Consider the following 27,553-nt stretch of genomic DNA (forward strand, 5'->3'; position numbering starts at 1 on the left):
TCCCAAAGCAGAAGAAAATACATTCTTTTCAAGTGCACATGGAACATTGCTAGGACACAAAATAAATCTTAATAAATTCAAGAACACTGAAATCATACCAAGCATCTTCTCTGACTACAATAGTATGAATCTAGAAACCAATTACAATTAAAAAAATTCTGAAAAACACTCAAACAAATGGAGGCCAAATAACATGTTATTAAACAATGAATGGGTTTACAAAAAAGTCAAGAAAGAAATCAAAAGTAACCTGGAAACAAATGATAATGAATACATTACAATGTGAAATCTATGGGACACAGTGACAACAGTCCTGAGAGGAGAGTTCATAGCATTATAGGTCTACCTCAAGAAACAAGAAAAATCTCAAGTAAACAATCTAACCCTACACCTAAACGAACTATAAAAAGAACAAAAACAAAGCCCATAGTAAGTACAAGGAAGGAAACAATATAGATTACAGTGGGAATAAATGACATAGAGATAAAAAAATGTATAAATATGATCAATGAAACCAAGAGCTGGTTCTTTGAAAAGATGAACAATATTGACGAACCTCTAAACAGACTCATCAAGAAACAAAGAGAGAGAGACTAAAGATGTAGGCAGATTGAGTGGAAACTACAATGACACTCTCCAGGGACCAAACTGGAATTACAACTAAAATAGAGAAAAATCATCCTGAATAATCAACTGCAACTGAAGGTGAGCTGGAGAGCACCTTCATAACCAAGGATGAAATGTGGAGAATGCATAGAGACTGGTAGAAAGTGCAGAGGAACCAGAGGGCTGGCTGGGCTCCCACAGGCAGCAGCTGAAGGTCTGGAGGGATATCTCAGCTGTGGGGGATTCCCACTGAGGACTCTGGGGCCTAAACCCCAGGCTGAGCTTCCCAGCCAAGACCTTCCAAGCAACTTTTGCCTGAGGGGGAAGCAATTGCCCCACCCTGGTAGAAAACCCGTCACCCCACCACATGAAGTTTTTACAGCCTGAGGTTCATTAAGAGACTGATAACAATCAGCCACACCACCCTGTGGAGATTCTATAGCCTGAGGCTTATTAAGAGAATCAGACTAATCATCCTGCAGGTAGAGGCAGACTTCAGAGAGCTTTAAGTATGCCTGATCTGCTTCTGGACCCGGGCCTTGGGAAAGCACACTTTGAGTGCATCTTGGTCCTGTCCAAATGCACCAAGCCCCAACAAACAGGACCTCAAGCGGTGGGTTGTTGATAGTTCCAAACAGGGTACTCAAGGCCAGTCACAAACAGCGTCTGACATTGGCCTGCACCAGACATCCTCCAAAGAGACTGAAAGTCCTTGCAAGCCTACTTAATACATAGAGACAAACCCAAATAGGCAGGCAAAATGGGGAGAAAAAAAACAAGCCCCAAATGAAAGAACAAGAGAAGTCTCCAGAAAAAGAGATAAATGAATGGAGATACACAATATATCAGATATAGAGATCAGAATACTGATTGTAAGAATGCTCAACAGCATGTAAAAGATATGAAAACTATAAAAAATGATCAATAAGAAATGAAAAATGACATAGCAGAAATAAATAATACATTGGAAGGAATATACAGCAGATTAGAGGAAGTTGAGGATTGTATAACTCAATTAGAAGACAGGGCAGAAAAAAAATCACTCAATCACAGATCCTAAAAAAAAAAAACAATTAAAAAACAGGAGGACAGTTTAAGGGAGCTGTGGAACAACATGAAATGTAACAATATTTGCATTACAGAAGTGCCAGAAGAGGTAGAAAATAAGCAAGGGTCAGAGAACCTGTTTAAAGAAATAATGGCAGAAAACTTCCCTAACCTGGTTAAGGAAAAAATCCCACAAGTTCAGGAGGCACAGAGAGTCCCAAGCAAGAATAATCCAAAGAGGCCCATGACCAGACAAATAAAAATTAAAATGCCAAAAATTCAAGAAAAACAATCTTAAAGGCAGCAAGAGAAAAGCAATCTGTTACCTACAAAGGAGCTGCCATGAGGCTGTCAGCTGACTTCTCATCAGAAACTCTACAGGCCAGAAGGGAATGACATAAAGTATTCAAGGTAATGCAAAACAAGGATCTGAAACCAAGACTACTCTATCCAGCAAGGCTATCATTCAAAATAGATGATGAAATAGAGAGCTTCCCAGGCAAAAAAAAGGCTAAAGGAGTTTATCACCACCAAACCAGCATTGCAGGAAATGTTAAAGGAACTGCTGTAATAATAAGAATAGAGAGAGAAACATAGGCAAAAAAGAATTAAAATGGCAATAAATAAGGACATATCAATAATAACCTTAAGGACTTTAAGGGAGAGATCAACAGCAATTCAATCAAGTCAGGGACTTTAACACCCCACTGACCTCACTGGATAGATCTTCCAGACAAAAAGTCAAAATAGAAACAGTGACTAAATTGCACACTACATCTGATGAATTTAATTTAAGAACATTTCACCACAAAGCTGCAGAATATACATTCCTCTCAAGTGCACATAGGTCATTCTCAAAGATATACCACATGTTAGGACACAAAACAAGTCTCTACAAGTTCAAGAAGGTTGAAAACATAACAAGCATCTCAGATCAGAAGGGCATGAAATTAGAAATCAACTACAGTAAAGACACTCAATAACATTCAAACACATGGAGGCTAAATAGCATGTTATTAAACTATGAATGGGTTACCAATACGATAAAAAAAGAAATAAAAAACTTCCTGGGAACAAATAAAAACGAACACACAACAACCCAAAATCTATGGGACAGAGCAAAAGCAATTTTAAGAAGAAAGTTCATAGCACTACAGGCCTATCTCAAAAAACAAGAACAATTTTTAGTAAACTATCTAACCCTACATATTACCCATGTACCATTTCATCAAAAAAATTAAGATAGTTAGGAATAAACTTAACCAAGAGGTAAAAGGCCTGCACTTGTAAAACTATAGGACATTGCAAAAAGAGATAGAGGAAGATATAAACAAGTGGAAGAATATACCATGTTAATGGATTGGAAGAATCAGCATCATTAAAATGTTCATATTACCCAAAGCAATTTATAAATTCAATGCAATCTCTATGAAAATACCAACAGCATATTTCACAGATCTAAAACAAACACTCCAAGAATTTATGTGGAACCAAGAAAGACTCCAAATAGCCAGGGCAATCTTGAGAAGGAAGAACAAAGTTGGAGGAATCACAAAACCAGATATCAAGTTATACTACAAACCCACCATAATCAAAACAGCCTTGTACTGGCAGAAAAATAGAAATATAGATCAGTGGAACAGAACAGAACAGAAACCCACAAATCAGCCCAAGCTATTATGCTTAATTAATATTTAACAAAGGAGGCAACAACATACAATGGAGTAAAGACAGTCACTTCAATAAATGGTGCTGGGAAAATAGGACAGATGCATGCAAAAAAAATGAAGCTAGACCACTAGCTTACACCATACACAAAAATAAACTCAAAATGGATAAAAGATTTCATTGTAAGACATGTAACCATAAAAATCCTCTAGGAAAACATAGGCAGCAAAATCTCAGACATCTCTCATAACAATATGTTTGCAGATACATCTCTTAGGGCAAGAGAAACAAAGGAGAAATAAACAAACGGTACTTCATCAAAATAAAAACCTTCTGCACAGCAAAAGAAACCATCAACAAAACAAAAAGGGAGCCCACTGTATGGGGGAACATATTTGCCAATGATACATCTGATAAAGGGTTAATATCCAAAATATATAAGAACTCATACAAGTGAACAAAAGGAAGACAAACAATCTAATTTGAAAATGGGCAAAGGACATAAATAGACACTTCTCCAAAGAGGACATATGGATGGCCAAGAGACATATGAAAAAATGCTCAGTCACTAATCATCAGAGAGATGCAAATTAAAACCATAATGAGGTATCACTTCACATATGTCAGAATGGCTATCATCAACAAATTAACAAACGACAAGTGCTGGTAAAGGTGTAGAGAAAAGGGAACCGTATTACACTGCTGGTGGGAATGCAGACTAGTGCAGCCACAATGGAAAACAGTATGGAGCTGTCTCAAAAAATTAAAAATTGAATTGCCATTTGACTCAGTGCTAGGAATATATCCTAAGAAACCCCAAACACAAATCAGAACAAACTTATGCACCCCTACATTCATAGCATCACAATTTATATAGCTAAGATCTGGAAACAGCCCAAGTGTCCATCAGTAGATGAGTGGATAAAAAAGCTGTGGTACATTTACACCATGGAATACTATGCAGCTATAAAGAAGGCTCTCTTACCCTTTGGGACAGCAATGGATAGAACTGGAGAGTATTATGCTAAGTGAAATATGCCAGTCAGAGAAAGACAAGTACTACATGATCTCACTCATATGTTGAACATAATAAACCAAATAAACTGATGAACAAAATAGATCCAGAGACACAGAAGCATGCAACAAACTGACCAGTCTCAGAGGGGATGGATTGTAGGGGAGCAATTTATCAAGGAACTTACATGTTTATATGTATAACTTATGGACACAGACACTGGTCTGGGGAAGGCCTGGGGGTGGTGTGGATGTAGGATTGAGGGGATCAATGAGGGAAAAAAAGGGACATCTGTAATACTAAATACAAAATATTAAATTAAATTTAAAAAAGAAACAAAGATAGAAGATCCAAATAAATAAAATTGGAAATGAAAGAAGAGAAGTTACAATCATCACCACAGGAATAAAAAAGAACTTGAGAAAATATTCTGAACAACTATATGTCAACAAATTTGACAACTGTGGCAAAATGGATAAATTCCTAGAAACATACAATCTTCCAAAACTCAATCAGGAAGAATCAGAAAATCTGAGTGGACTGATTACAACCAAGGGAATTAAAGCAATAATGAAAAAACTCCCATTACTCAAAAATTCTGGAAAGGATAACTTCATAGCCAAATTTTACTAAACATTCAAAGAACTAACACCTACCCTTCTCAAACTATTCCAATAAATTAAAGAAGAGGGAAAATTTTCAAGCTGTTTTTACAAAGCCAGCATTATCTTAATTCCCAAACCAGATAAAAACACTTCAAAGAAAGAAAATTACAGGTCAGTATCCCTGAGGAACATAGATGCTAAAATCCTCAACAAATTATTAGTAAACCAGATCCAGTGATACATTAAGATACCAAACTCCATGATCAAGTGAGATTTATTCCAGGGATGCAAGTCTGACACAATATTTACATATCAATAAGCATGATATATCACATAAAGAAAATGAAAAATAAAAACCACATGATCACATCAATATATGCAGGAAAAACATCTGATAAAATCTAGCACCAATTTATGATTAAAAAACAAAAAACAAAAACAACCTCTCAGGGAAGTGAGGATAGAGGGATCATGTTGCAACATAATAAAGGCCATATGTGACAAACCCACAGATAACATCATACCCAATGTACAAAAACTAAAACTATTTCCCTTAAGATCAGGAACAAGACAGGGATGCCTGTTTTCACCAGTCTTATTCAACATAGTACTACAAGTCCTGGCCACAGCAATCAGAAAAGAAGAGGAAATAAAAGGCATCCAAATTGGAAAAGAGGAAGTAAAACTGTCATTATTTGCAGGTGAAGTGATATTTTACATAGGAAAACTCATGACTCTATAAAAAAACTACTAGATCTAGTAAATTTGGCAAAACAGTAGGATACAAAATTAATATTGAGAAATCAGTGACATTTTAATATACCAATAATGAACTATGAGAAAGAGAAATAAAGAAAACAATCCTATTTACTATTGCAATAAAAAGTACCTAGAAATAAATTTAACCAAGTAGATAAAAGACCTGTACTCAGAAAATTATAAGATACTGAAGAAATTGAGGGAGATACAAATAAGTAGAAGCATATATCGTGGTCATGGATAGAAAAAATTAACATCATTAAAATGTTCATACTACCTAAAGGAATATACTGATTCAACTCAATTCCTATTAAAATACCAACAGCATATTTCACAGATCTCGAACAAAAACTGCAAAAACTTATATGTAACTCAAAAAGACCCCAAATAGCCTCAGCTGTTCTTATTGAGAAAGAAAAACAAAGTTGGAGATATCACAATACATAATATCAAACTATATTACAAGGCCATAGTAATCAAAACAGCCTGGTACTGGCATTAAAACAGGAACATAGATCAATGGAACAGACTAGTGAGCCCAGAAATAAGCCCACACCTTTATGGTTAATTAATATTTGACAAACAAGGCAAGAATGTACAATGGTGTAAAGACAGTCTCTTCAATAAATGAAGTTGTGAAAATTGGACATATATATGCAAAAATGAAACTAGACCACCAACTTACACTATATATAACAAACTCAAAAATGTATTAAAGACTTAAATGTAAGTTGTGAAACCATAAAAATCCTTGAAGAAAACAGGCAATAAAATTGCAGACATTTCTAAGCAATATTTTTGCCAATTTATATCCTCACGCAAGGGAAACAAAGGAAAAATAAACAAATGGTAGTACATCTGACTAAAAATATTTTGTACAGCAAAAGAAACCATCAACAGAATTAAAAGGGAAACCACTGAATGCACGAACATATTTGCCAATGACACAAGCGGTAAAGGGTTAATTTCCAAAATATATAAATTATACAATTAAACTCCAAGAAGATAAACAACCCAATTAAAAAATGGTCAAAGGATCTGATAGACACTTCTCCAAAGAGGACATACAGATGGCCAATAAACATGAAAAAATAATCAATGTCACTAATCATCAGAGAGATGCAACTTAAAACCACAATGAGATGTCACCTCATGTCTGTCACAGTGCCTATCCTCAATAAATTAACAAACAACAAGTGATGGTAAAAATGTGGAGAAGGGACCCTCGTGCACTGTTGGTGAGAATGCAGACTGGTGCAGCTACTATAAAAAACAGTATGGAGGTTCCTCAAAAAATTATTAATGAGGAAGTAAACAAGATGGTGGCGCAGGTACCAGCTGCACCCACTGCCTCCCACAGCCACATCAAAATCACAACTAAAATACAAAACCACCATCACTCAGAGACTCCTGAGATCCGGCTGCACAGAAGCCCCACAACCAGGGAACTGAAGCAGCACCTAGACCGGGAGGAGGGGCGGGGACTCGGGCGGATCCAGAATAGGTCCTGGAGACACAACCCCAGATACACACCCGATGCTGCTGTTTAAACCCGGGAGGGGATCTCTGCGGTGGAGGTTTCCCAGAAGCATGAAGGGGCCTAACCCTACAGCAGGCCCCCAGCCCAGGGCTCCAGGGCCAGGAAGAGATGTCCCCACAACTCTGAGCTGTGAAACCAGTGGGGACTATCTCTGAGGGTCTCGGAGGCTGCGGGAGCCCCAGCAGCTCCTCTTAAAGGGCCTGGCACGGACTCACTCGGACGCGCTCCCTCTGAGCCCCGGCACTGGGCAGCAGCCTGCAAGGACCTGGGACACTGGGGGAGGAACTAACCTGCCTGAAGTTGGGGTGAGAGCTGGAGGGGCGGCTTCCTCCCAGGCAGAAGGGCTGGCGGAGGCCGTTGCTCCTTTGGCGAGTCCTCCACGCACACAGCCAGCAGGCAGGCGCCATATTTGAATCACCAGCACCTGACTCACACCTTTGGCCCCGCCCCGTGATTCCCAGGGCCCCGCCCCTCCCCACCTGCAGCTCATCCAGGCCATTTCCAGGGGCTTTTCTGTGCAAGTGGCCTCTCAAGTCTCATGCTTAGGACTTTCCAAAAACCTCTCAAACAAGCAGCAGCAGGCCCCATATGGCTTGACAAGCGGCCCCAGGCCTGGCACTAGTTGCAGCCTGCATTGGCTCATAGCTTGGCCTCTCCTGGACACCCCCAATCCCAGCACAAGTAGCATCCAACTACAGTTTGCTGTGTAGCTCATGCTGGGTGGCCCTGGGCAAGGCACTGGCAGAGGCTGACATTGCGCCTCCCAGGAGGCCCCACAGACAGTGCACCTGGTGGTCGGACTCAACCACACGGGATTACAACCCTACCACACCCACCAGTGACACACTCAAGGGGCACACTTGGGGTACACCAAAGCTCCACTGAAGTAAATCCTGCTCCATAGGGGTGTCTCCAGGACAGCAGCTCTCTGGCTGTAGTTGCAGCTGGTCCTCACAGCTGATTGGCTTGGGGTCAGTTCCTCCCAGTGATGCCAACAGCAACCAAGGCTTAACTACAACCGGACAGTGCACACAGCCCACACAGAGGAGCACCTAGAAGGCCCAGCTCAGGTGGCTGGGGAGGATGGCTCACTGGACCCCAAAAGACACCTACTGCACAAAGCCACTCTACAAATTCCAGGAGACATAGCAGCTCTACCGAATACATAGAAACAAACACCTGGAAGCAGCCCAAATGTGAAGGCAAAGAAACATATCACAAAGGAAAGAACAGAAGAAATCTGTAGAAGAGGAACTAAATGAAACAGAACCAAGCAAGCTAACAGATACAGGGTTCCAAATTTTGTTTGTAAGGATGCTCAAACATGTTATTATAAAAACAACTGAGAAAATTGATGACATGATAAAGAACCAATTTGAAATGAAGGCTATATAAACTGAAATGAAAAATAATTTAAAGGGAATCAACAGTAGAGTAGAGGATGCTGAGAATGAAATCAGCAATTTGGAACATGTGGAAACAAAAAACACCCAACCAGAAGAGCAAAAAGAAAAAAGAATACAGAAATATGAAGACAGTATAAGGAGCCTCTGGGACAACTTCAAGAGGCCCAACATTTGTATTATTGGGGTGCCAGAAGAAGAAGGAGAGCAAGAAATTGAAAACCTATCTGAAAAAATAATTACAGAAAACTTCCCCTATCTGGGAAAAGAAATAAACTTATAAGTCCAGGAAGCACAGAGGGTCCCAAACAAGAGGAACCCAAAGAGGCTCACAGCAAGACACATCATAATTAAAATGCAAAAGGTAAAGACAAAGAGAGAATCTTAAAAGCAGCAAGAGAAAAGCAATTAGTTACCTACAAGGGAGCACCCATAAGACTGTCAGCTGATTTCTCAACAGAAACTTTGCAGACCAGAAGGGAGTGGCAAGAAATATTCAAAGTGATGAAAAACATGGAACTATAACCAAGATTACTCTACCCAGCAAAGCTATCCTTTAGAACTGAAGGTAAGATAAAGAGTTTCACAGATAATAAAAAGCTAAAGGAGTTCATCACCACCAGACCAGCACTACAGGAAATGTTGAAAGGTCTTCTTTAAGAAGAATCTAGTGAACAAAAGAATCTGACGAACTAAATAGGTCCAGAGACATTGACTCATGCAAGGAGGATCATATTTCAGAGGAAAGATGGAAGGGGGGGTGGAGGGGGGGAAGAGATTAACCAAAGAAGTTATATGCATATATGCATAACCCATGGACACAGTCAATGACAGGGTGAAGGCCTGGGGAGGGTGTGGGAACGAAGTGGAGGGGGTCAATTAGGGGGGGGGAAATGGGACACCTGTAAATACTTTCAATAATAAAGATAAATTTTTAAAAAATTATTAATGGAACTGCTTTTTGACCCAGCAATCCCACTTTTGGGAATATATCCTAAGAAACCTGAAACACTAATTCAAAAGCATATATGAATCCCTTTGTTCATTGCAGTGTTATTAACAATAGCCAAAATCTGAAAATAGTCCAAGTGCTCATCATAGATGAATGAGAAAAAAAAAAAAAATGCTGTGGTACATTTACACAATGGACTACTTCTCTGCCATAAAAAGAAGGAATTCTTCCCTTTTGTGACAGCATGGATAGACCTGGAGGTTATTATGCTAAGTGAAATATACCAATCACATAAAGACAAACATCATATGATCTCACTTATATGTGAAATCTAATGACCTAAATAAACTGAGGGACAAAATAGAAACAGAAGCATGTATACATCCTGACAGCTGTCAGAGGGGAGGAGGTTTGAATGAAATAATGTGAAGGGATTAAGCAAAAAATGGTATATATAACACAGATATAGACAACAATGTGGTGATAGCCAGAAGGAAAGGAGGGTTGAGGGTTGGGGTAGGGGGGTAAATTGTGAAAAATGGGGACAGAAAGAGATTTTTCTTGGGGGATGGAGCAGGATGCAGTGTGCAGATGATGTTTTACTGAGTTGTACATGTGAACCCTCTAGGGTTTTGGGGCCCAATGTCACCCCAACAAATTCAATAAATAAGAGGCCATTTTATCTTTCTTTCTTTCTATCTGTCTATCTCTCTTTCTCCCTCTCTACTTTCACCTCTGTAAAATCAATAAGAACATAAAAAGCCCTGGCTCAACTCATCCTATACACCCAAGAAGGTGGTGGGTTCAATCCCCTGGCAGAGCACCTATGGAAGGCAATAGATCAATGTTTCTTTCTCTCTCTCTCTCTCTCTCCTCTCTCTCTCTCTCTCTCTCCCTCCTTCCTCCCCTCTTTCCATTGCCCCTCTTCCTCTGTCTCTGAAATCAACAATGAAAAGAAAGAGGCCATTCATCAGTAGATGAGCAGATTAAAAAAGCTGTGGGACATTTACACCATGGAATACTGTAAAAAATGCAGCTGTAAAAAATAAGGATCTCTTCCCCTTGAGATAGCATGGATGGAACTAGAGAGTATTATGCTAAGCAAAATAAGCCAGTCAGAGACAGACAATTATCACATGATATCAGTCATATGTGGAATCAAATGAACAAAATAAAGGGATGAACAAAATAGAGACTTGGAAGCATGGAGCAATCTGACAAATTTCAGAGGGAAGGCGGGGTGGGGAGTGGAGTGTGGGGAGAGATTAATCAAAGAATTTATATGCATATATTCGTAACCTATGGACACAGACAATAGTGTGGAGAGGGCCCGGGGGGTTGGGGGTGAATGCCTGGTGGGGGGAATCAATGAGAAGTAAAAGGGGACATCTGTAATGCTTTCAACAATAAAGATAAAATTTTTAAAAGATAAATAAAAATTAATAAGTAAAGAAAAAATAAAGAAGCCATCAACAGGCCTCCCCCATGTGTAGGGGTGGGAGTGGAGGTAGAATCATAACTTTTCAATCCATCCAGCCCCTAGCAACATGAAACAATGTGCCTGGCAGCGGATGAGAGTCCTTTCTGGCAACCTGAACCCTATTCTTCTGTACTTTCATCTGCAATGAGAGAAGCTGGGGCCTTTTAGTTTGTATGTCTACCAACACCCACCCCCCCACATGGCCAGGGCCCACTCTCCATGACAACTGTAGCCACCTTTATGACATCATAAAGGACTGTGACTTAAGCAGCTGGTTGCCCCACGACAGAGACTCAAGAATTTTGAGGACAGTGTATATAGGTCATCCCTGCAGTGACCAAAGGCATTTCTGACTCTGGTGTTCAGTGATAAGATCCCGGGTAGCAAATGCAGCAGCTCCATGTCTAGTCACAGTATCAAGGGGATGGAAGAAGTCAAGCTGGCTCCATCAGAGGACAGAGCGCCATCAATAAGGGTCCAATATACATCCCCAGGTCCAGATATGGATCCAAGAGAGACTTTGGCGACACGCGAGGACCAAGCCAGGAGCCAAGATCCAAGCCCCCAAGACAACCCGCAACCACAGGACTCAAATCAAGGTGCCGCCAACATGGAAGTAAACAACGATCTTCCTGGGCTGTCCTTCCTAAGAAAGCTTTGGCGGGTAGTCGAGGATGACGCCTTCAGGTCTGTGTGCTGGAATGAAGACGGAGACAACGTGCTCATTGACAAAGATCTTTTCCCGAGTGAGGTTCTCTGCCGTAGAGGCGCAGATAAAATCTTTGAGTCAGACAGCCTGAAGACTTTCATCCGCCTGATGAACCTCTATGGATTCGTCAAAATACGCCTAAGTGACTCTTCAGTTGCCTCTCCAGGGAACAAGATTATGGTAAAGTAGAAAGTCCTCCTGTTTTTCAGGGTCTCTGTTACTGGAACATCTTCCTAGTAGACCAAAAAGAATGATATACTAGAAGGGTTTCATTTCAGGGGATAACTTTTTCCTGTGAGACAGTATTTATCAAATGATGAGAAAGTATAGATTTTCATATGAAACTAAAAGCCCCTTAGAGATAACCTGCAGGAATGGCTCAAGATTCTGAGAGGCCAGTTAATGTCAAATAGATATATTTTCTCCCAAAATGACTAAAATGATTAATTTTGTTTCAGATCTACCGCAACTTCAGCTTTCAAAGAGACAAGCCTTGGCTCATGGAGAACATTAAGACAAAAGGTAACCAGATGACTTCTACTTGGCCAGGGACCAGCGCAACACCTTCAAAGAGAAAGAAGCAGCTAACCCCTAAAAGACACTCCCCACGGATTCACCGCAAGGAAAGCACCAGAGAAGGAAACCGAAAGGCCCAGAAGAAAGCCACGGATGCTTGGGGACCCAGTGACAGCTGGCCATTCAAGTTCTCAGGCCTGAAGTCCACAAGCAGTGCCATGAGGGTCCAGCACACAAGTGAGCCAGGTGGCCCAAGTGGGGAAGGCACATCTAGGAATGCCATGTTTGTGCCCACGGCTACTGCCGGAACCAATGGCACAGGGGCCCTTCCCACCAGGCCCCCAAATTACCCACTATATGATTCAGTGATGTGTTTGTACAACACCTGTTATTCTCTCCTAATGGCTGCCCTTTCAGTCATTTCCCCATCCGAGGAGGAAGAGGGCTCTTCAGATTATAAGAGTGTATTCTGTGAGCCCGTCAAGGACAACACACGCCCCTAAGCTCACGGGTGACTAAAAACAGTCACCACTCTGTAACCATGAATCCATGGTAATAAATAAACAATCCAATGAGAAAAAACTAATTCTTTAATTGGTTTATGTTCCCCTTATTCTTTGCCCAAATTTATATGTCAACCAGATTCTGTGACTTGAAAGCAAGTGATTCTGTAAAAGAAAATTATCCCTAGGTGATGTTGCATGTGGGAGTTGGACGGTTAATGCCTCAAGAAGGATGCCTTCCAATTCTGGAGTAGCAAAGGGGGGAGGAGCACAGCGTGTGGTGACTTGGTGCTATGTTTTGTCAAGGACACAGACAGATTACTGGCTATATCCCTAGCAATTTCATTAGAAGCCAACTGGTAGCAGCTACACAGCTGTGGTACTCCTCAGTGCTGGCTTTCTGAGTCAGCCCCAACAATGGGAGGGAGTAGGGGCCAAGGTGGTATTTGGCTCTTGGGTGCTAGTTTTGCATGCCACAAGTGTGGAGGGAAGATGGCACACAACAGATAAAATAAGAGCTCATGTATTAACATAAGCCAGCTTTCATCTAAGTGGACTGTGGCTTCTATTCTACCTTTGTACTTCACTGAAGCAAAGTACACTGAAACATCTGCTTCCCACTTCCTGCCTTCATTTATTATAAACGCCTTATGGATGATACTATTGATCTTCCTTTCACTACTGTAATTTAAAAATGAGATATAAAATTTTAAATTTGCATGACATTTGAAGGGCAGTGTAATCTAAAGTGATTTTCTACTAATACATAGGCTATAATATTAAAGACTTTATTCTTTGGGTAGATGTTAATAGTTCTGTTACCATGGGACATTTATTCCTTTAATTTCATGTAAATTTAAATTTTATGATGTTTGCTTCTCCAAGATTATGTAATCTTTTTTTATTATTGAAAAGAATCCCAATTATGAAAATGATTATATCCAAGGAGGCAAGCAACAATTAACTGTGAAAGACAGGCTGTTACTGTAAGAATTGTATTTGCACTGAATGCAATTGGGCTTTTCTTAAAAAAAACCAAAACCTTTAATAAGAAAATTCAGTTAGTGCAATTTTAAAGCCAAGCAATTCGTTAAGACAAGTTTGTACTCTTGCCATAATAGTTTTGCATTTTAATACTTATAGTTTTCTTTTACTCTAGTATGCTTTTAGCTCCTGACTTATAAAATACGAAAAGGACTGCTTCAGCAAGTAAGAAATATGTGCAGACAGAAAAAAATCTCACTCAGGTTTATATAACTTGAACTTAACTACTTACTCTTGTTATTAAGAAAACTGGACAATGATAATCCTTTTAAAGATTTTTTTTAAAACCTAAATGTGCTTCATTTTTATTTATAGCTTCTCTAAAATTAAAACTAGTTTTCATTATGATTCTTCAACATGTATTGAGCTGGAATTTCCCTTGGGCCTACTCTTTGGTAGTAAATTGCACACAGAGTGAAGGGCTTTTACTGCTTTAAGTGGTGAGGCTTCATTTACTGCATTTCTTTCGCTGCTGTCAACAATCACAATTCAAGGTGGTGTAACATACTACTTAAAAGTAAAGATTATTTTAGAACCCAGCAAACTGGGTTCAAATCCTGCTACTTTCATTTATTAACTCTGTGGCCTTGGACAAATTACTTAACCTCTTTGAGTCTCAGTGTGTCCGTTTGCATAAAGGTTCTAATAATAGAACCTTCTTCATGAAAATTAACTGAGTTAATCCAGGTTTAGCACAGTGTCCAGCACATAGTAACTACTCACTGTGATAACTGCTATTATTATTACCTGCCTTATTGAGTAGTGTATACTCTGGAGTACTGAGTCTAAGAAAGCAACATTCTAGTAGCATTCTTTGGTGAAAAGCAGAGATGGGATAAAGTACCAAAGTTTACACTCAGACTAAATTTCTTAATCCAATTGCTTATGTTCATATGGTGATTTCTCACATTTGCAAGGGAGAACAGGAGGAAGATCTCATGGACACAGACAACAGTGTGGTGATTATGGGGGGTGGGGGAGTGGGTGGAGGTGGAAGTGGGTAAAGGGGGGTAAATGATGACGGAAAAAATAAATTTTAATAAAAAAAATAGGCATGATGAAAAAAATCTGTCATCAATTGCATCAAGTCATCCCAGGAAGAACCAGATGACTGCATATGTTGATCAGAACAAGAAAATCATAAAGCACCAACCAACACACTTGAATTGACATTTAAATTCTCATTGGGCCTATAATTTAACTGGAAGAAAATGCAGAGGCAGGTGCATATTGTGATAATTTGGCCTAGAGGTTTCATTTTAAATTAAGAGCCGCAGGTTTTCATAGACTCTTTGGCTGGAAGGAACCCATTAAGGAAATTTAACCTCACTTATTAGCCTGGGATCATTGGGGTTGGATTGTAATTTAAAACATCTAATATAAATAGCTTTGAGGACCAAAGGATTTAAAAGGCAGCATCGACTCCTCTAAACTACCAGTACCACCACCACCATCTACACATTCAGTTTCCAGTTATGCATGCTGAATCCCAGTTAATTACCATGGATCTTGGGGGGAGAGCAAATAATGGAGCAGAGGCAACAGACTTCAGAATGAAGCATATCAGAAGAAAAGCCATTGCATGTTTTTCCCTTTCTTGTCCCCCATCCTTTATAATTTGCTGAGTTGTAGTCCTGGCTCTGCCACTAAGTGCCCATGGACAAATTACGCATATCCTCTCCCTCTTAGTTTCCTCTCTTATGGAGAGGGTAACATTATTAAGGTTCTTCCTAGCTCTCACAGTTTATGATCCTTGGAGAAGATTGTAAGAGTATGGGTAGCTCAGTGAGTCTGATTCCAGCAATATGATAATGGATGAATTTTCTCCCGCAGACAGGGTTATTCTCACATGCTAATTCTAATAGGAGTGGTGCTGGTGCTGGTCATTGTGTGTGTGTGTGTGTGTGTGTGAGAGAGAGAGAGAGAGAGAGAGAGAGAGAGAGAGAGAGAGAGAGAGAGAGAGGCAAGAGAAAAAAGAAGAGGATGGGGAGGGGAGAGGAAGAAGGGAGGGGATGAGGGGGAGGGGAGCAGAGGGGAGGGGGAGGGGAGGAGGGGAGAGGGGAGGGGGAAGGGGAGGAGGGGGAGGGGAGAGGAAAGACAGAAACAAATGAATCAAAGAGAGAAGATGAGAGGAGAGAGAGAACATGATTGTATACATTGAAAGGAAGTTGGGACTGGGGAAATTTAGACTCAGAATCTTTTGAAATGTTTCCTTTTATACTTCTACTCCTTTTGGTTCCCTGTAGGAGCTCTAACTTTAGAATCACACACAAACTTAATTAGTTTTTCTCAAATTATTAATAAGTTATTCAAACCAGATCCTCAAGCCCAGTGAGCTTCCCCAGACAACTGCTACCACAGAAAGCGTCCTACAGCCTGATAAAAGAGAAGCAGCAGAAGTACTCCAGGGCTTCTGCTCCTCACCCGCGAACAGACAGACCTAGCTATGTGCTTTTAAACAAGACCAATTCATTAACAGAGAAAGCTGTTTTTAGTGCTGGATTAGCTACCTGAGAGACCATCTGTGCCTGCTATACCAAAGCAACAGAGAATGACTGTGTTGGGAGGATTGTATCATTTTCATAGAGGTCAGAATCAGGACTTGGGGGAATTAAATATTTGAGACCATTCTTCCCCTTAATATTTACTGAAGATTTGTCTCTCTCAAGTCAGCAATCTTAAAGTAACACACTCTTTCAAAGTATTTGCTTTCATAAGTTGTGGGTTAGACTCTCATAAACTGCGACATGGCTATAAGAGATGGTATTTTTGCATGAATGTCTTCATACAGTAGAAATTACAATAAACTTTTTACTAGAGACATCCTAATGCATTGCTGCTTATTTTATTTATTTATATCCAAGGGTAATTATAGTAAAGCTTTATGCAGGAAAAATCATGTTTGAAGTGCCCTCAACTCTTTTCTATATCAGTTGTCAGCCCAAAGTACCAACCCTATCCTCACCCCATGTTGGTGGGAGGTACTTCAGTATACTGGTTATACACAGGGGTGTGGAAAAGTTGGTTTACAGTTGTGTGTATACAAAACACAGACTTTATTCTTGTATTAATTCTTAATTATTGCATTATTTATTTGTGTTACAACTGTAAAGCTACTTTTGCCCACCCATACTTTGGAGTGTTTATGCCTTGGAGAAAGACCTGGGTTCAAATCCTCTCTCAGTCACTAAATCCAGAGACTGTTCTCTCATTTGTAAAATAGGATAAGTAGGATGTAAGGATTCATTGAGATAATATTCATAAAGAGCTTGACCATGTTTTGGTCATAACAATAAATCTGAGCTTTTATTATTGTTGCCCTAAAATTACCCATAGTGAACGTGTGGTTTCAAAAATATGTTGCAAGCTTTTTATTTGTTTGTTTGTTTGATTGTTTTAATCCTCACCTGAGGATATTTTTTCCAATAATTTTTTTTTTTTCTTTTCTTTCAGAGAGAATGGAAGGGAGGGAGGTTGGGAGAAAGAGAGAATGGGAGAGAGAGAGAAACATCAATATGAGAGAGACATATCGATTGGCTGCCACCCACATGTGCCCCAACTGGGACTGGAGATTGAACCTGCAATGCAGGTAGGTGCCTTTGACCAGGAATAGAACCTGTGACCCTTCATGTGTCCAGGCTCACATTCTAACCACTAAGTGACACTGGCCAGGGCTGTTGCAAGCTTTTAAACATTTAAAAAATAAGGTTATTGAATATGACATTGCATCTCCTTGTTAAAATAGGGTTTTAAATATTTATTTTTTTATTTATTAAAATGCTTATTTTAAAAACTTTTAATTTTCTGATAATAGGAGATTTATATGCACTTGTGAGACATAATACAGAGATCTCATGTAACCTACACCTAGTTCCCTTCAATGGTAACATCCTGTAAAACTATAGCACAATATCACAATCAAGGTACTGTCATGATACAAGTCACAAATCTTACTCAGATCTCCCAGTTTTATTTGTACTTATTCGTGTGTATGTATGTGTGCACGTGTGCATATTTGTTTTAGTTTAAATTTATCATATGTCTAGGTTCGTTTATCCAACACCACAAACAGGCAAGGAAATGTGAGTCATGATCCAATCATCCGTGGATGGATGTAGAGTTGATACTCTTAACAGTGCAGTAAGATCTCTCTCAGGAAATCTTAGTCCATGCTAAGAGTCCAAATGCTTCTACTACTAAAGGAAGTCTTTGATGAGCTCCAAAATATTTTTCTTTCTCACTCAGACCTTATTGAGCCTCTGTCATGAGTTAAAATTCATGCTTGGCACTGGGGATATGAAGATAAATAACATATAGTCTTCATCCCAAAGAATTTTTAAGTTCTGTTTTTCTTAATACTGTACTTTGATGCTCCCTCTGCCTTTATATTTGCACTAGGATTAAAATGGAAAGAAAACTGTTGTAAAGCTCCAAATTTAATACTGCTATGTGATGAGAGGAACAAAAGTGTTTTAGAAAAAAAAAATAGCCAAGTGGCATGATTGACAATGTTTCCATTTTTATAAGCATAATGCTTCATTGTGTATATATCCAAGAGCTAATGTGCTGTGGTGAAGAGTGCCCAAGGTTTAGAGCCAGACAGATCTGGCTTTGAATGCTGGCTTTGCTACTTATATGTTCTATGACACCTATGAGCTTTATATTTTTATCTACAAAATGGGAATAACTGAATCTAGGATAGTTTTGGAGATTAAATGAAATGGTATATATAAACAGCCTGGGACATAGTAAACATTTAATAATTGTTAATCCTTAAATCTAAACCTTACCGACCTCCCTCACAGTCTCTCTCAGTGGTTGATAGTTACACTTTTTAATAATAGTCCAGCTCTTCCCTGCCAGTGGGACTCGGTGGTTGAGCATCGACCCATTATCCAGGAGGTCATGGTTCGATTCCCAGTCAGAGCACATGCCAAGGTTGTGGGCCCAATCCCCAGTAAGGGGCATGCAGGAGGGAGCCAATCACACTCTCACTGATGTTTTTAATCTCTCTCTCCCTCTCCATTCCTCTCTCTAAAATTAAAAAAAAAAAAAAAAATTAGACTCAGAAGATGGCAGTAGACAGGACCTGACTGAGGGTGAGAGTGAGAGTGGGTGAGTGTGTGCTAAGGTGAGTGTGTATGGGTGTGAGTGTGGCAGGCATCTGTCAGTCTGGTGGGTGGGGGCTCCCCTGAGGTTCGGAAACTGATGACAGAGGAGCTGCCAGTCGCAGCTTGAGCTGCTCAGGCTCACTACTCTCTGATTGAGAGTGGGGAGCACGTTATTTTGGAGGATCCTCAGGGTTCTCCTTGGGAGGAGGCAGTGGAGAGTGGCTGATCCAGTGTCCTGAGGCCAAGGAAGGGCTCACGGACCCTGTGGGTGAACAACCAGTGCTACCCCTACCAGCCTGACACTTGACGCCTGACACAGCACACCTGAACTAGTGCCCTCGGAAAACTGCACCACCTCATTGATCCAGAGTGTACAGCCTGCCTGACAGTGGTGCCCCTCCCAGTCTGCCTGCCTGCCTGCCATGCTCCCTTTACCCAAAGCCCAAGGCCTGCCTGCTTGGCCCACCCCCTTGACAGGGTGTGCATGGCCTGCCTGCTTGCTTGCTGTGCCCCCTTGATGCACAGCCTGCCTGCTTGGCCTGCATCCTTAAAGGGGCACTCCCAGCCTGCCTGCCTACCTGATGTGCCTCCTTGACTCAGTGTGCAAAACCTGCCTGCCTGCCTGGAGTGACTGCCTGCTGCCATGCTTCCTTGATCCACAGCCCATGGCCTGCCTGTACTGCCTCATTGAAGGGGTGTGCCTGGCCTGCCTGCCTGCTGCCTGCTTTGCCTCCTAGATGCAGCATGCACAGCTGGCCTGCCTGCTGGCCTGCTGTGCCTCCTTGACACTGTGTGCACGGCCTTCTTGCCTGCCTGCCAGCGGTGCCCCCTTGACCCACATCCCATGACCTGCCTTCCTGCCTGCCTCCTTGAAGGGGCAAGACTGGCCTGCCTGCCTACTACTTGCCTGCTATGCCTCTTAGTTGCAGGGTGCACAGCTGGCCTGCCTGCTGTGTCTCCTTGAAGAGGGACACACTGCCTGCTTGCCTGCCTGCCTGCCTGACCTGCACCCTTGACACTACATGCCAGGATTGCTTGCCTGCCTAACTGACTCCTTGATGCAGATCAACCGGCCTGCCTGCCTTCCTGGCCTACAGACTTGAATAGTTCATCCAGCCCTGCCATGGTGACCCAATGCCTCCCAGACACACAGACCTGCCATCAGGACCTGGCTGCCTGACCTTATCCCCAGGGACTATGGGGCACGAGGCTTTGTTCACGTCCTGCAGCCCTGACCTGGCGACCCCTGACAACTGGCCCACTAAAATGAGGAGACAAAGAAACAACACTCAAGTGGAAGAAAAGAAGAACTAAGTGAAATGGAAGCAAACAATTTATCAGATATAGCATTCAAAGTAATGGTTATAAGGTTGCTCAAACAACTTAGTGAGAATTACAAGCAACTTAATGAGAACTATAAGGATTTTAGTGAGAAGGTCACAAGCTTGAAAAAGACGTAGAAACCATGAATAAAAATCAATTGGAAAAGAAGCATGTCATAGTTGAAATAAAGAATACACTGGAGGGAATCAAGAGTAGATAAGAAGTTGAGGACCGAATCAGTGAATTAGAAGACAAGGTAAAAAACAACAGCAACCAATCAGAGCAGCAATTAGAAAAATAATTTAAAAAGCCAGAGGACAGTTTAAGGGAGCTTTGGGACAACATAAAACATAACAATATCCATATCATAGGGATACCAGAAGGAGAAGAATCTAAGCAAGGATTAGGGAATGTGTTCAAAGAAATAATGACAGAAAACTTCACTAACTTGGTGAAGGAAAAAGTCACTCAAGTTCAGGAAACACAGAGAGTCCCAATCAAGCTGAACCCAAAAAAACCCATACCTAGAGACATCACAATTAAAATCATAAACATTAAGGATAAGGAAAGAATCTTAAAGCAGCAAGAGAGAGACACAAAGTTATCTACAAGAGAGCTCCCATTAAACTTTCAGCTGATTTTTCAATAGATACACTTCAGGCCAGAAGGGAGTAGAATGAAGTATTCAAAGTAATGAAAAGTAAGGGACTGAATCTAAGAATTCTCTGTCCACCAGGGCTATCATTCAGAACTGAAGGTGAAATAAAGAGCTTCATGGGCAAAAAAAGTTTAAAGTAATTTATTACTACCAAATGAGAACTACAAGAAATGCTAAAGAGGCTGGTGTAAGAAGAAGAAATATAGAGAAAGAGAGGAACACAGACACAAAGGAAGCATGACAATAAATAAGTACCTATCAATAATAACCTTAAATGTAAATAGATTAAATGTTCCAATAAAAAGACATAGGGTAGCTGAATGGATAAGAAAACATGACCCATATATCTGCTGTCTTCAAGAGACTCACCTCAGAACAAAAGACTCACATGCGTTGAAAATGAAGGGGTAGAAAAAAATTTACCATGCAAATGGAAATGAGAAAAAGCAGAGGCAGCAATACTCACATCTGACAAAACAGACTTCAGAATAAAAGCATAACAAGAGACAATGAAGGTCACTACATAATACTAAAGGGGTCGATCCAACAGGAAGATATAACCCTGGTAAACATATATGCATCCAATATAGGAGCACCCAAATATATAAAAATGTTCTGGAGGACTTTAAAGGAGAGATTGACAACAATATAATCATACTAGGGGACTTTAAGACTCCACTGACTTTACTGAACAGAGCGCCTAGACAAAAAATCAATAAGAATACAGTGACTCTAAATGACAAAAGATCAAATGGATTTAATTAACATTTACAGAACATTTCACCCCAAAGCTGCAGAATATACATTCTTCCCATGTGCACATGGGACATTCTCAAAGATAGATCACATGTTAGGACACAAAATAAGTCTCTACAAGTTTAAGAAGATTGAAATCGTATCAAGCATCTTCTCGGACCACAGACATGAAATTATAAATCAACTACAATAAAAACCCTAAAAACCTTCAAACACATGAAGGCTGAATAACATGCTATTAAACAATGAATGGGTTACCAATGAGGTCAAGAAAGAAATAAAAACTTCCTGAAAACAAATGAAAATGAACACACAACAACCCAAAATCTATGGGACACAATGAAAACAGTCCTGTGAAGGAAGTTCATACCACTACAGGCTTACCTCAAAAAACAAGAAAAACTTCTAATAAACTAATCCTACAACTCAAAGACTTAGAAAGAGAACAACAAGAAAACCTCAGAGTAAGTACAAGGAAGGAAATAATAAAGATCAGATAAAAAGTACATGACATAGAGACTAAAAAATAAAATAAAATAAAAGATCAGTGAAACCAAGAGCTGGTTCTTTGAAAAGGTAAACAAGATTGATGAACCTTTAGCCAGACTCATCAACAAACAAAGACAACCCTAGCGGGTTTTGCTCAGGTGTTGGAGCATTGGCCTGTGGACTGAAGGGTCCCGGGTTCTATTCCTCACAAAGACACTTATGTCAATTACAGGCTTGATCCTTGACCCCGTTTGGGGCACATGCAGGAGGCAACCAATTGATGTGTCTATTTCACATCTATGTTTCTCTCTCTCTCCCTTCCATTCTCTCTGAAAAGCAATGGAAAAAATCCTCTGATGAGCATTAAAAAATAAATAAATAAAAGGAACAAAGAGAGAGGACCCAAATAAACAAAATCAGAAACAAAAGAGATGAAGTGACAACTGACCCAACAGAAATACAAAGGATTGGAAGAAAATACCATGAACAACTACACACCTACATGCTGGACAACCTGGACGAAATTGGACAAATTCCTAGAAAAATACAACTTTCCAAAGGTGAATCAGGAAGAGTAAGAAAACCTGAATAGGCCGATAACTACCGGATGAAATTGAAGTAGTAATGAAAAAACTCCCAGCACACAAAAGCCCTGGTCCGACAGCTTCACAGGGGAATTTAACCAAACATTCAAAGAACTAACACCTATCCTCCTCAAATTATTCCAAAAAGTCCAAGAGGAAGGAACACTTCCAAGATATTTCTTCAAGGCCAACATTAGCTTAATTCCAAAATGATATAAAGACACAACAAAGAAAGAGAATTACAGGTCAATATCCCTGATGAACATAGATGCTAAAGTTCTCAACAAAATATTAGCAAATCGGATCCAGTAATGTATTGAAAAGATCATACACCATGACCAAGTGGGATTTATTTCAGGGATGCAAGGCTGGTACAATACTCACACATCAATAAACATGATACATCACATAAACAAATTAAAAGAGAAAAATTACATGATCATATCAATAGAATCAGAAAAAGCATTTGATAAAATCCAACACCCATTTCTGATAAAAACTCTCAGCAAAGTGGGAATAGAGGGATTATACCTCAACATAATAAAAGCCATATATGACAAACCTACAGCCAACATCATATTCAATGGGCAAAAACTAAAACCATTTCCCCTAAGAAAAGGAACAAGACAGGTGTGTCTACTTTCACCACTCTTATTCAACATAGCACTGGAAGTCCTAGCCATAGAGATTAGACAAAAAGAAACAATAAAAGGCATTCAAATTTGAAAAGATGAAGTAAATCTCTCATTATTCTCAGATGACGTGATATTTTATATAATATACCCTAAAGAGTTCACCAAAACACTACTAGATTTAATAAATAAATTCGGCAATATAGTAGGATACAAAATTAATGCCCAGAAACCGATGACATTTTTTTTTTCCTCACCCGAGGAAATTTTTTTTCCATTGCTTTTTCAGAGAGAGTGGAAGAGAAAGGGAGATAAAGAGAGAAATATCAATGTGAGAGAGATGCATAAACTGGTTGCCTCCAGCACACACCCTTACCAGGGCCAAGCCTGCAATCAAGATATGTGCCCTTGACCTGAATTGAACTCAGGACCCTTCAGTCCTCTGGCCAATGCTCAAACCACTGAGCCAAACCTACTAGGGCTGATGGCATTTTTATATACCAATAGTGAACTCACAGAAAGGGAACTAAAAAAACCCACCCATTTACCATTGCAACAAAAAATTTAAAACACTTAGACTCTGTCTACAGGAATCCCACCTCAGAAGAGTAGACTCACACAGGCTGGAAAAAAAACCAAAAACTTTCTGGAGGACTTTAAAGGAGAGATTGAAAGCAATACAGTCACAGTAAGGAACTTTAACACCCCAATGACTTTACTGGATAGATCTTTCAGACCAAAAAATCAACAAGGATACAGTGACCCTAAATGACACACTAGATCAGATGGATTTAATTGACATCTACAGAATATTTCACCCCAAAGCTGCAGAATATATATTCTCCTCAAGTGCACATGGGACACTCTCAAAGACAGACCACATGTTAGGACACAAAACAAGTCTCTACAAGTTCAAGAAGATTGAAATCATATCAAGCATCTTCTTGGACATTTACACCATGGAATACTATGCAGCTGTAAAAAGAAGAACCTTTTACTCATTGAGACAGAATGGTGGGACATGGAGAGTATTATGCTAAGCAAAATAAGCCAGACAGAGAAATACAAGTATCACATGTTCTTACTCATATGTGGAATATAATCAACAAAATATATAGAGAGACATAAAAACATGGAACAGACTGATGAATCTCAGAAGGAAGGTAGGAGTGGATGGGTGGGTGGGGAGAGAATCACCTAAGAACTTATATGCATATATGCATAACCCATGGGCACAGACAATAGTGTGGTGAAGGCCTGGAGGGGGGTGTAAGGTAAAGGGGATCAATGTGGGGAAAAGGGGGACATTTACAGTACTTTCAACAATCAAGATAAATTTAAAACAATTAAGATACTTAGAAATAAACTTAACCAAGGAGGTGAAAGACCTGTACTTGGGAAACAATAGGACGTTGACATAAGAGATAGAGGAACATATAAACAACTGGAAGAATGTACCGTGTTCATAGATTGACAGAATTGACAGCATTAAATTGTCCATACTACCCAAAGCAATCTATAAATTCAGTGCAATCTCTGTTAGAACACCAATAGCATATTTCACAGATCTACAACAAACACTCCAAAAATTTACATGGAACCAAATAAGACCCTCAGTAGCTGCAGCAATCTTGAGAAACAAAGTTGGAGAGATCCCAGTACCAGATATCTAGTTATACTACAAAGGCACTGTAATCAAAACAGCCTTGTACTGGCACAAGAACAGACATATAGATCAGTGGAACAGAAGAGGGAACACAGAAATTGACCCAAGCCTTTATGCTCAATAATATTTGACAAAGGAGGCAAGATCATATAATGGAGTAAAGATGGTCTCTTCAAAAACTGGTATTGGGGAAATTGAACATGCACATGCAAAAAAATGAAACTAGACCACCAACTTACACCATACACAAGAATAAACTCAAAATGGTTAAAATACTTAAATGTAAGGCATGAAACCATGAAAACCCTAGAAGGAAACGTAGGCAGCAAAATCTCAGACATCTCTCATAGCAATATGTTTGCCGATATATCTCCTAGGGCAAGAGAAACAAAGGAGAAAATAAACAAGTGAAGCTGCATCAAAATAGAAAGCTTCTGCACAGCAAAAGAAACCATCAACAAAATGAAAAGGGAGCCCACTGTATGGGAGAACATATTTGCCAATGACACATCTGATAAGGGGTTAATTTTCAAAATATATAAGGAACTCATACAAATTAACAAAAGGAAGACAAACAATCCAATTTGAAAGCGGGCAAAGGACCTAAATTGACACTTCTCCAAAGAGGACATACAGATGGCCAAGAGACATATGAAAAAATGCTCAAAGTCACTAATCATCAGAAAGATGCAAATTAAAACAGTGAGATATTACCTCACACCTGTCAGAATGTCTACCATCAACAAATCAACAAACTACAAGTGCTGGCGAGGGTGTGGAGAAAGGGGAACCCTAGTACACTGCTGGTAAAAATGCAGACTGGGGCAGCCACTATGGAAAACAGTATGGAGGTTCCTCAAAAAATTAAATATGGAACTGCCATTTGACCCAGTGGTCCCACTTCTAGGGATATATCCTAAAAAATCTGAAAGACCAATCAGAAAGAATATATGCACCCCTATGCTCATAACAGCTCAATTTGCAATAGCTAAGATCTGGAAATAGCCCAAGTGCCCGTCAGTAGGTGAGTGGATAAAAAAGCTGTGGGACATTTACACCATGGAATACTATGCAGCTGTAAAGAAAAAAGATCTCTTATCCTTTGGGACAGCATGGAGGGAGCTGGAGAGTATTATGCTAAGTGAAATAAGCCAGGCAGGGAATGACAAACATCACATGATCTCACTCATATGTGAAATCTAATGAACCAAATAAACTGATGAACAAAATAGATCCAGAGACATAGAAGCATGGAGCAGACTGAGGAATTTCAGAGGCAAGGCGGGGTGGGAGAGTGGGGTGGGAGAGATTAATCAAATAACTTATAAGTATATATACATAACCCATATTCACAGACAATAGTGTGGAGAAGGCCTGGGAGGGGGCAGGTGTGGATGTTGGGTCGAGGGGTTCAATGGGGAAAAAAAGAAGACATCTGTAATACTTTCAACAATAAAGATACATTTTTAAAAAGCTAAGTTTCAAAATGAAATATAAGAAGATGTTATACTAACACTGAAAAATACTAAAATAAAATACTAAAATAAAATAAAATCCTGTTCTGTAACAAGAAGTTTTCTTTAAAACTGAGAATGGCAGGCCCTAAAAAATTGAAAACATATCAATTCCCCTGTGAGAATGAAGTCAGATTTTTGTAAGCACGAACCCTGGCAGAGGATGCCACATGCCCCCCTCACACTCCATCCTTTAGTGACTGAGTGGGTGATCACCGTGCCAGGAAGTTTCCACTGTGTACATGGGGTTCAGTGAGAGAATGCTGCCAGTCTGAACTCATTGATATCTACTTTTTCAGCTTTAAGAAAAGAATATGTCGCTTGTGTAAACATATTCAGTACACTTTCTTCAACTATATATGTCCATTTCAAAGATGGAAGGCAGCAAGCTTGTCAGTCTCGTCAGTTTATAAGCGTTGGAAGAGAAATGTGGAGCCATTTAGCTGACAGTTTCAGGAAAACAAATCTTACAATCTTGAACTCTCAGACTTTAGTGTCTGTTTTGCGTGCTCACCTGAAATAGATTTACAAATTAAAGGATGACACCCTGGGAGATGGCCGCCCATCTTAGGGGCCCAGACAATCACAGCTGGCTGGTGGCCCTGGCCTGGTGGGACAGAGGCCAAGCTTGTGTTATGTTTGGCTTCTACTACCCCTGTCTTTAACCTTTCCTCTTCCATCAAGTCACCCACTTTTCTTTCCTTTCTCCCCACTCACCCAAACATGCTTTCAGGAGCAAATGAAAAACAGTTATTTAGATCTTAGCATGAACTTAAATCAAGTTGATTACCTCTTGTAGGGATATTTTTAAGTCTTACATTGACATTTTTTTACTTACTCAACAAATACTGAATAAGAGAATTGCTTGGGCATTCTGAGTACTGGGACTATACACATCTTTTCTGCCATCATGAAGTTTACCATTTAAAAGAAAGAGACAGACACTTTTTAACCTCATAAATGTATATAATTG

The 27,553-nt window shown here is 39.9% G+C and overlaps 1 pseudogene across 1 annotated transcript; it reads left to right on the forward strand.

Moving 5' to 3' along the window:
* The first annotated feature begins 11,499 nt into the window (after window positions 1-11,499).
* On the forward strand, window positions 11,500-12,803 carry LOC308550925 (heat shock transcription factor, X-linked member 3 pseudogene; annotated as a pseudogene). The gene is made up of 2 exons: window positions 11,500-11,964; window positions 12,243-12,803. The product of its transcript is annotated as a heat shock transcription factor, X-linked member 3 pseudogene (transcript).
* The last annotated feature ends 14,750 nt before the right edge of the window (window positions 12,804-27,553 follow it).

This window comes from Miniopterus schreibersii, assembly GCF_964146895.1.
Source record: "Miniopterus schreibersii genome assembly, chromosome: X".
NCBI lineage: Eukaryota > Metazoa > Chordata > Mammalia > Chiroptera > Miniopteridae > Miniopterus > Miniopterus schreibersii.